The following is an 11,037-nucleotide window of genomic DNA, read 5'->3' as shown; positions in this document are numbered from 1 at the left end:
TGATGGTTTCAGAATAAATATTAAATAATAAAAAATGAACTTTGATGTTTAATTAAATAAAATAAAGCACTTCATTACAAAGTGACTTTATTAAAATAATAATAAGTTACTTTTAAAAATAATATAAAGTAACTTTAAAATAAGTAATAAAGTGACAAATTAAAGTCATTTTGGAAAAATAAAATAAAACAAAGGGAAGAATGGAAAAAACCACACCTAGCCTAGAGGGGTTTTATTTTTTTTAATAAAGTGATTTTAAAATGGTGGGAAAACCCTAATTTGGGCATCCCATTTGGGGAGAGCTTAAAGGGTGATTTGGGAGGCGTTTTTTGTTCATTCACTTGGCATTTTATGAAATTGTTCCGAGAGTTTGAGCTTTGGGAGCTAGGGTTTTAACAGGAAGGATGTGAAGACAAAATCCTTCACAAATTTGAAGGCCTACAGGAGTGGAAGACCTCCCAAAGGCTGGATTTTACATCTACAATAGATTACCAACAAATTGACAATGTTTTTTGAGCATATATGGAGGATTTGTGAAGTTGTAACTTGTTGGAATTCCTTCAAGAGTTTGCATCAGGTCTGGCAGTCCAAATTTGAGCATAGAAATTGGATCATTCTTCATTCATCTGACATGATCTACCCTTCTTAACCTAGTCGTACCATGTGGAGGTCGTTTCTTATAATTTTGGAAGGATATCAGACAAAAATTAGAAACCCAATACATTGTATGCTGGTTGTAACCTATCAACAGGGCCGATGTCATCAATATTGACAGCTAAAGGGTAGTTTGCGTGATTTTTTTCACCTCAGGTTGGTCTGATCAGTCGTTGAGAGCCTTTGGATAGAGGAAGCAAATTTATGCACACTGTACCAATTCAAGAATTGAATCAAAACATGTTATCTTAGATTATTTTCAACAAATTTGCACTTATGTATTCAAACCTAATCATTAATGAAATTGGTACGCCATTTAGTGACCCATTCAATTTAAAATTTAGTTTCAATTAGTCCTTTAATTTGTTGTTCATTTTTAGTTCTTCTTTGTATTGGCATTTATTTTATTTCCATATTGCAAAATAACCCCCCAAAAACTTAGAGTTGAAAAAAAAAAGAAAACCAAGAAAACTGCTAAAACACAAAAATAATATTGCAAACAAACCAACTTATCATTCCAAATCAAGGTTGGTTCATTTCAGTGGTATCAAAACTCAGTTTTTCTTGCCATCTTATTTAAAAGGGTTTGATGTGTGACAAGGAGTTGCATGCTTACATTAAGTAGCAACCACCACGGGTTCTAGAGGGGGAGACAGTGTCTAAAATTCTTGGTATTCATAGGATAGATTCTAGTGATAGTGAGAGCATTACTGGTGCTATGGAAAAGAAGGATAAGGAGAGGGCTAGGTCAATCAGCCATAACATTAAGATTGAGAAGAAATTTGATACTATTATGGATATGATGTTTCAATTGGGACAAATGTCTAAGCAATACCAGTCGTAGCGGGACTAGTCTCAACACACCACCCATACTAGTGAGACTAACATGACACATGGAGATGGTGGATAGAATAGTGGCTCCCGAATGTGCACTACCACTACTAGTTCAGTTCCAAGATCTTTACAGCGTATCTTCAACTAGCATGAGGAGTCGCCCACTCAACAAGGCCAAGGGCCTGAACTACATATCTCTGTTGCTGAGGAAATCTATCGCCATTATGCGAAGTATATGACCCTACCATTGGAGGTCAAGATGTTATTGACCCTTGATTAGTTCATAAGACAAAAGAGACACAGAGCAGGTTCAGGTGGCAAAGCAGATCACAGAGCTTCACACGGTCATAGGGATTTTCAATAGGTTGTGGGCAAGTTGACCTTGCCACATTATGACGAAGGAGACTAGTATATAGCTCGGGCTTGGGTGCAAAAGCTCGACAACTACTTATCTTTAAAACCCATGACAGAGGATGAGGTGATTAAGTTCACTACTCTACACCTAGATGGCATGGCTCATGAGTGGTGGTACCACAGTTTGGCTACTTTTGGACATCGCTCGATTGCCTCCTATGATTTCACCAATAAACTCATTGATTGTTTTGATTAGAAGGATCTTGAGATGTATTTCAAGGAGCTTGCCCATCTCAAGCAGTATGGATCCTTGGAGATTTACATTGCTGATTTTTAGAGGTTGTTGGTGATGGTGTTTGATTTTTTAGAGGTGGATGGTTGTACTTTTCATTGCAGGGCTCAAGAGGCTTTTTGTGGTTGGCTTAAGGCCTTTGATCCACCGACCTTAGAGGAGGCCATGAAGAAGGCTAGGAGCATGGAACTTGCTGCCACAAGGAGCAAGTTGTCATCTAAACCATTCTCGAATAGTAAAGATAAAAAAAAAATTCAAAAGGGGTCAAACCAACAAAAGGAAACATTTCAAAAACCTGATGAGGACTCATTAAATGACTTGAGATGCAAGAAATTGTGTTTCAAAGGGAAAGGGTCTTGGGACCCTAATCATAAGTGCCCTTTGAAAGGGAAGGTGAATTAGATGGAGTATTACTCTGCAGAGGAAACCAATTTAGAGTTCAAATTAGCAAGCATAACCAATTGATAGTGAGGCACAGAGTGCATCTCAGGGGTCCAAGAAGGAACATGAGGATGATGGGCTAGTAGCACAACTCTATAGCATTCAAAGAGGACTCTTTCAAGACTAGGGGAGTGTTGGGTGGATAGCCTATGATTACATTAAGTTATGCACGATTTCATTGCTGAGGGACTAGTGGCTAGATGAGGGTTTCAGGCAGACGAGTTTGAGGGATTTAGGGTGAGAGTTGTTGATGGCTTTACCCTCACGTGCAATAGGAGGATACATAACTTGACCATACAGTTGAGCAACTATGAGTTTTAGGCAAACTATTATGTGGTCAGTATGAGGAGATGGATGTAGTCATGGGCATAAAATGACTTCATGTGATTGGAGAGTTCACCCTTAGCTCGCAAAAAAAATGGATATTAGATTTGAGGTTGATAATAGGAGACATGTATTGAGAGAGATGTTGGATGACAATTTTTGCATGATTTCTCCTAGGAGGATGGACAAATTGTTCCATCATGACTAGATGGAGTGGGCGGCATAGTGCTTAGTGATGCTTGCGAAGGCTGAGTAGTAGAAATGAAGTTATCCCCTAGATATATAAGCACCGTTGACTAAACACCTTGGTGTTTAGTGATATACCACTAGGGTGACCACCAGACAAAGGTATTTTATTGAGTTGGAGGGGTCAAAACCTGTCATTCTCACCCCCCACAAACATCCTAAGCGACTCAAGGATGAAATAGAGAAAACAATGAAGGAGTTGGTTGAGATGGGTCACATTCGACCTAAAAAGAGTCCTTTTGCATCAGTAGTTGTATTGGTCAAGAAGGATGAGACTCTTTTCACGTGCATTGATTACTACACCCTAAACAAGAAAACAATTAAGAACTGGTATCCGATCCCTCGCATTGATGAACTAATTGATGAGTTACACGAAGCATGTTTTTTCTTCAAGATAGAATTGAGATCTGGGTACCATCATATTTGGATGAGGGAGAACATTGAGAAGATTGCATCAGATTTCATTATGGACATTATGAGTTCTTGGTTATGCCATTTGGCTTAACCAATGCACCCGCCACATTCTAGTCTTGTATGAATAGGGTTTTCCAGCATCAGTTGAGGAGGTTTTCTTTGATGATATTTTGATATTTAGTTGGACTTGGGATGAGCATCTAAGACACCTTGAGGAGGTGTTAAGCATATTAGAGAGGGAGTCCTTGTATGCTAAGGAGACCAAATGTGAGTTTGGCATGATAAAGATACTCTACTTGGGGCATATTATTAGTCAAGATTGATTTGGATAAGCTTTGGGCTATTGTTGATTAGCCTCCACCCAAGGATCTCACCCAACTTAGGGTATTCTTTAGGCTTTGTAGTTTCTATAGGCGCTTCATCAAAGGGTTCTCACATTGGGAAACACCTCTCACAGACATGAGAAGAAGGGGGCTTTCATTTGGACAGAGCAAGCACAACATTGTTTTGATCAGTTTAAGCAGTTGATGAGCTTGTTCCTAGTTCTTGCTATACCTAACTTCACCAGGCCATTTGAGCTATAGTGTGATGCCTCAAGAGAGGGTATTGATGCAATATTGATGTAGGATAAGCATTCGATAGCTTTTGAGAGCAGGAAATTGAGGGGTGTAGAGAGTAGCTATAGCATTTATTATAGGGAGATGCTAGCCATTATCCATGCATTGGCTAAGTTCAGGCAGTATCTTGGGGGGAACAAATTTATAGTTAAGACAAATCATAACAGCTTGAAACATTTTCTTAGTAGGACCTCAATGGTCATCAACAAAAGTGGTTATGCTACAAGCTTACGATTTTGACATTGCTTGTATGAAGGGCAAGAAGAACATTGTTGTTGATGCCCTATCGAGGAGACCCCATTTATGTTTTATTGGGGAGGTTGCAGATGATTGACAAGGGTTGATTTCTACTGAGTATGGTAAGGACACGTGGGTTGCTAGTTTTGTTGATGGGATGGTACAAGACGATAGATACAAAGTTGTAAAGGAGCTCATCATTTACAAGGGGCAGATCTTCTTAGTCTCAGGATCAAAGATGAAGACGTGTATATTGAGAGCATTCCATGATGCACCTATGGCAAGACATCTAGGGTACTTTAAGACATATTGATAGGTATGAGAGAGGTTCACTTGGAAGGGTCCCAAATCAGAGATCCTTAGATATGTGTGTGAGTGTCCTACCTATCAACAAAATAAACAGGAGCACACTTTTCCTGTAGGTTTATTGTAGCCCCTACCCTTTTCGAGTAGGAAGTGAGTGTATTTCGATGGATTTTATCATAGGCTTGCCCAAAACCTAGGGAAGAGATTGCTCTATGTTGTGGTGGACAAGCTTACAAAGTTTGAACTTTTTTCCGATCACCACTACATATACAACGATACATGTGGCAAAGTTGGTCTTATAGGAGGTATTCAAACTTCATGGGTTGTCGAGGAGGATAATCAATGACAGGGACAACAAGTTCATGAGTCACTTTTGGCAAGAGTTGTTTAAGCTCAATGACACCGAGCTCACCTTGAGCACTAGTTACCACCCCCAGACTAATGGGCAGACAGAGATTGTTAATAAGTGGGTGGAGGGATACCTTCAAAATTACATAGCGAGGCAGCATAAGGCATAGCTTAGATGGCTCCATTTGTGTGAGTATTGTTACAATACAAGCTATCGCATGTCCATCCAAATGTCACCATTCATGGCAATATGTGGTTATGACGTACCCAAGTTTTTGGATTTTCTATTTGGCGACAACAAAGTGTCTAGCACCAAGGACCTATTGGAGGACAATCAAGATATCATGAGGTCTTTGATGGAGAACATCCAAAAGGCACAAAACTAGTAGAAGTAGTATGTAGATCAACACAGGGTTGAGCATTCATTCAAGGTTGGTGATATGGTATACCTTATGTTGTAGCCTTATTGTCAATCCACTATCAGAAAGAGTGGAGTAGAGAAACTCAAGCCATGATATTATGGACCTTTGAGGATTATTAGGCACATTGGTGAGGTGGCTTATGAGTTAGAGTTACTAGCAGATAGCGGGTTACACAATGTCTTCCATGTGTCTTGCCTCAAGAAGGTGATTGGGCATAATATGATTCCTTCTATAGTGCTACCATCCCTAGATGAGGAAGGGAAATTGATTCTTATCCCTAAGGCCATTATCGACACACGAGAGTAGACATTGAGGAGGAGAGCCATCAAAGAGTATTTGGTGAAGTGGAAGGATTTGTCGTTGGAGGATATGACATGAGAGAGTGAGCATATATTACAACATTCGGAGTTGAGATTGCTGAGGACAAGCAATTTCAAGGAGGGTGGATTGCAATGTCCCCTTTCTATGCATTTGCGACTTTCATCAGGGTTAGTCTATTAGCAGTGGTTCCCATAGACTGGTGCAGTGGATAGGGAGCCCATTTAGGGGTTTGTGGAGCTTTGTAGGGGCTTTATGAGCTATTTCAAATGTCTTGAGACAAACTACTATTTTTAGGAGGGGTTCTGTTTTTTAGGGAGGATTGGAAGATGGCTCAGAGCTTTGTAGAGGGCCTTATGAACCATTTCAGAGGGTCAGAGACAATGTCCTATTTTTTTAGGAGGGATCCCTATTTTTTAGGAGGCTAGCACTTGGCTTGGTATTTTTAGATATCACGGGGAGACCAAGTGCAACATCAGTTTTCAATTTTAGGTGATCCAGTGATGGTTTCAGAATAAATATGAAACATTAAAGTTAATAAAATATTAACTTTACTGTTTAATTAAATAAAATAAAGCACTTTATTACAATAATAATTACTTTTTAAAATAATGTAAAGTAACTTTAAGGTAAAGTAATAAAGTGACAAATTAAAGTCGCTTTGGAAAAATAAAACAAAACAAAGGGAAGCATGGAAAAAACCCATGCCTAGCTTGGAGGAGTTTTATTTATTTATAATAAAAGATCTAAAAATGGTGGGAAAACCCTAATTTGGATGTTCTATTTTGGGAGAGCTTAAAGGGTGATTTGGAAGGCATTTTTCATTCATTCACTTGGAATTTTATAAAATTGTTTTGAGAATTTGGGCTCCGGGAGCTAGGACAAGAAGGTTGTGAAGATGAAATCCTTCAATGATCTGAAGGCCTGTAAGAGTGGAAGACCTCCCAAGGGTTGGATTTTGCATCTACAACAAACTACCAGTGAATTGGCTGGGTTTTTTGAGCATATTAGGAGGATTTGGGGAGTTGTAACTTGTTGGAATTCCTTTAGGAGTTTGCATTAGGCATGGTCATCCAAATTTGAGCATAGAAATTGGATCATTCCTCATTCATCTGACAGTCCATCTACTCTTCTTAACCTAGTCGTACTATCTAGAGATCATTTATTATAATTTTGGAAGGATATCAGCCAAAAATTAGGCGCCCATTACATTGTATGTTGGTTGTAACCTATCAGTAAGGTTGTTGTCATCAATATTGCTAGCTAGAGGACAATTTGTGTGTGATTTGTTTCATCTCATTTTGGTCTAGTCAGTTGATGAGAGCCTTTGGACAAAGAAAGCAAATTTATGCACATTGTACCAGCTCAAGAATTGAATCAAAAGTAGTTGTCTCAGACTATTCTCAACAAATCTACACTTATGTATTCAAACCCAATCATTAATAAAATTGGTATGCCATTTAGTGGACCCATTCCTTTCAAAATTTAGTTTCAATTAGACCTTTAATTTGTTGTTCATTTTTCAGTTCTTATTTGTATCAACATTTATTTTATTTCCATATTGCAAAAAAATCCCCAAAAAAACAGATTTGAAAAAGCCAAAAAAAGAAACAAGAAAACTACAAAAACACAGAAAAAATATTGCAAACAAATCAACATATCATTCTAGATCAGGGGTGGTTCATTTCATCATAGCAAACAACCCAGTGTGGCAACACTTGAGAAAGGCTAGAACTTGGATGTATATGAACATTTTGAGGATTTTTAATCATGTAGTAGGAACCATATTTTTGGAGCTTAGAAGTATGATAAAACTAACCTAATGTTATAGACCTTTTCATTGACTCTAAATCATTCAAATTGCCTGTAGGTTGCATTTCAACCGTTTCTAAGAGACCCTCTAACTGATCTCGTATGTCATGTGCTCTCTTCATGCTTCTCACCTAAATATAATTTTCATAGCACCATTACGTTGAAAAGTTTATTTCCTTTCATGAATCATACGCCTTTAGCAACATAATATGGTTGGTGTAGACTGCCAAGATCTAGAGGCAATGGAAAGAACAAATAAGAGAGAACAAAATAGATGATAAGAATAAACTGTATTCTATCAAGATGAGAATACTGATCAACTGGACCAACAATCGTTACATACAATGAATATGAGCTTGCTTATATAGGCAAGGCTATATGGATATGTGAGCAAACAAACATGACATGTGGCTCAATAAGAAACAAGTGTAGGTAGGAAATAGGTGTGGTAGGTAGGAGAAACTATATAATAATCCACATGAGGTGAATCACCCATTGAAGGTGAAATTATCACTCTACAATAAGTGGATATGATAAAGTAGTAACAATATCACACCATAAAAGGTGGAAATTCTCCTACACACACTTTCCCAATGTGGCACAAACACCCAAGTGTCTTATACCCAAACTACTATGATATGCATGTACCTAAGTAAACTTAAGTAAGGTGTAATAATATTCAACATGAATAATTAATTACACCAACACCCCTGCTTATGTGCAACTTAGGGTAATGCACTTAAGTCTATAATGCAACTAAGCAATGCAAGATGGGTCTCGACTACTAGGCCATGTTAGGTACCCTTGTACAAATGCAAATGCACACAAACCAATGCAATGAAATCTCTCACAAAGTGGGGAAAGAGAGAAAAACCCAATGGGAAAAAACCTCCCCCAAAAACAGAGATGAAAACAATACAAGAGAACTCTCATAGAAGTATGTGAGGAACAAAAGCCCATATGAGGAAAAAGACCCCCCATGTGAGAGAAGAAGAGAAGCTAGGTAGCCCCCCCTCAATGTAGAATCTGCACTAATGGTAGAATCTCGAGAATGAATGAAGAAACTGCTCCATGAACCTCGAACAACGTTCCTCCCCTTGGGAAGAAACAAAACCAAAGGTGTATCCATGAAGCCTCCCCAATCATGAAGGGAAGATGTAGGAAAAAAATCCATGATGAAGGGAATCTTTGAAAACTGCTCAAGTGTCCACATGTCGATGCTGAAAGGCACTCCCTCCAAAGGTGGTAAATTGTTCCTCACTGTTGAAAAAAGCACTCCAAGATCTAGTGGAGATGAATGTAGAACAATATCCAAAGACTCACATGTCTCCTCTAAGAATGAAGGGATCTCCTCCAACTGTTGTACAAAAATATCCACAATCATGTCAACCTCGAAAGAATGATCATGTAGAGAATGCACAAGAGGGTCGGAGTGTTCCCTCACAACAATCCAAGAAGGATCATCTTCATCAAAGAGAAGATGAATGTCATCAATGATGTCTCCCAAATCTGCAATGTAGGACTCCACAAACAAACTTGCAATGTCTGTCAAGTAGGCATCCCAATCAACTGAAGCTGGAAGACATGAAATATCCTGCTGCACTGAATCACAAGAAGGAAAAACTATCACACTAGCTGCATCATCAGGTGCAATAGGTGGTGTGATATCAAGAGGAGGAGAAGAAATGCAAGGCTCAAGAATGGGGTCATGTGTGAGAATCCCCAAGTTCAAGTACCCAAAGTTCTCCTCAAAATTGGAATCATCAACATAGGAAGAATCATCCTCATTAATAGGACCAAAATGTGAAAAAGAGTACAACTGAGATGCATGATCAACCATGCCAATCGCAATGATATCTCCACTCTCCAAGTCTCTAATGATAACTAAATCGGGTGTGAACTCTACAATTTTCCTAGTTGCCCCATGTGTGATTTGATAGATGGAAAGAAGTTTTCTTGTCAAGTGAGGTACACACAACACATCATCGAAGGAGTTATCCCCAATGACAATAGATCCTTTCCCAATCACATCCATGTATGTATGATTGCCCATCAAAATCTGCGACATGTGGCAATGCTCAAATGAAGAAAACATAGACTGTGAAGATGCCATATGATGAGAAGCCCCTGAATCTAGAAGCCATCTCCTTGAATCATGACTTGTAGTAGCACAAAGAGCTTGTCCCTTTCCTTTATCTGTCTCAAAAGAGTGATCCTTTCCTTTATCTTTGGAAGAAGAAGTCGATGTAGACATTCTAGAAGGTAGGTTGATTTTGTTCTTCTCAAGAAGATTCTTCAACTCATCAATATCCTTCTTGTAACAATGATGTTCATCATGTCCTGACTTCTTGCAATATGCATAAAAAAGATTGTCCTTATATGATTTCCTCTTAGGTGAGAATGTATAATCACCTTGTTGTGGAGAGGAATATTGTGCTCCATCTTGTTGTGGTTTTGACTTAGGTTGCTTTTGATTCTTGTATTTTCCTTGATTTCTTTGATTCCCTTTGTTAGCCACTAATGCTTGTGTCTTTGAAGATTTGAGAATCCCCATCCAAGTCAACTTAGGTTTCTCAAGAATCAACATCTCTGTGAATGCATCAAATGAGGGAGAAGTGTATGAGGAACCTTGAGCTAACCTATGGGTGTGAAAGCTAGATACAAAGTCTGCATACTTTGATGGAAGCTTGTCCAACAAGTTGTAAACCAATTGAGCATCCTTTTTGTCAATGCCACAATCCTTTAGCTTTTCTCTTAGCTCAATTTCTTTTGTGATATAATCTTGGATTGTATCAAAATCCTTGGGATCCAATGTTGTGAGTTCACTATCAAGCTTGTAGCCCTTAATCTCATCAGCTTGGCCATACAATTTCTCATAAATATCCCAAACCTCTTTAATTGTTGTACACTTATCAGTGTGAAAAATGAGGTTATCTGATACATACTTTCTAAGAGTTCCAAGTGCCATAGCATTCTTAGTGAGCCATTCAATCTGAGCATTAGGATCAGCCTTAGGATCAGGTGGTACTGTAGTAGTTCCATTTACATAATGAATGAGTCCTTTTTCCATTAGTTTACTCCATGCCTTTATCTTCCATGATGCATAATTATGAGGAGTTAAAAGTGGAAATTTAGGAGAACCCATAGAACCAAAATGAAAAAAACACAAGATAGAGAGAGGCATAATCACACAATACACCCCCCCCCCCCCCAAAATTCACTCAATCAAGAACTTCCCCCCAAAAAAATAAAAAATAAAAAATGGTGATTTGGCACGTTATACTTAGTGCGTATACAATGGGCCCCTTGCAAAACAAGGCAAGGCGGACTTATGATTTCAATCTTACAACTACCTCAAATAGGCTATAAGAGACTTCAACAAATATTGCAATTGATCTAAACTGAGATCCAAGCAAAA

The sequence above is a fragment of the Cryptomeria japonica genome, chromosome 2 (assembly GCF_030272615.1).
Source record: "Cryptomeria japonica chromosome 2, Sugi_1.0, whole genome shotgun sequence".
NCBI lineage: Eukaryota > Viridiplantae > Streptophyta > Pinopsida > Cupressales > Cupressaceae > Cryptomeria > Cryptomeria japonica.
The sequence above is the reverse complement of the archived record's forward strand: the minus strand, read 5'-3'. Positions refer to the sequence as shown.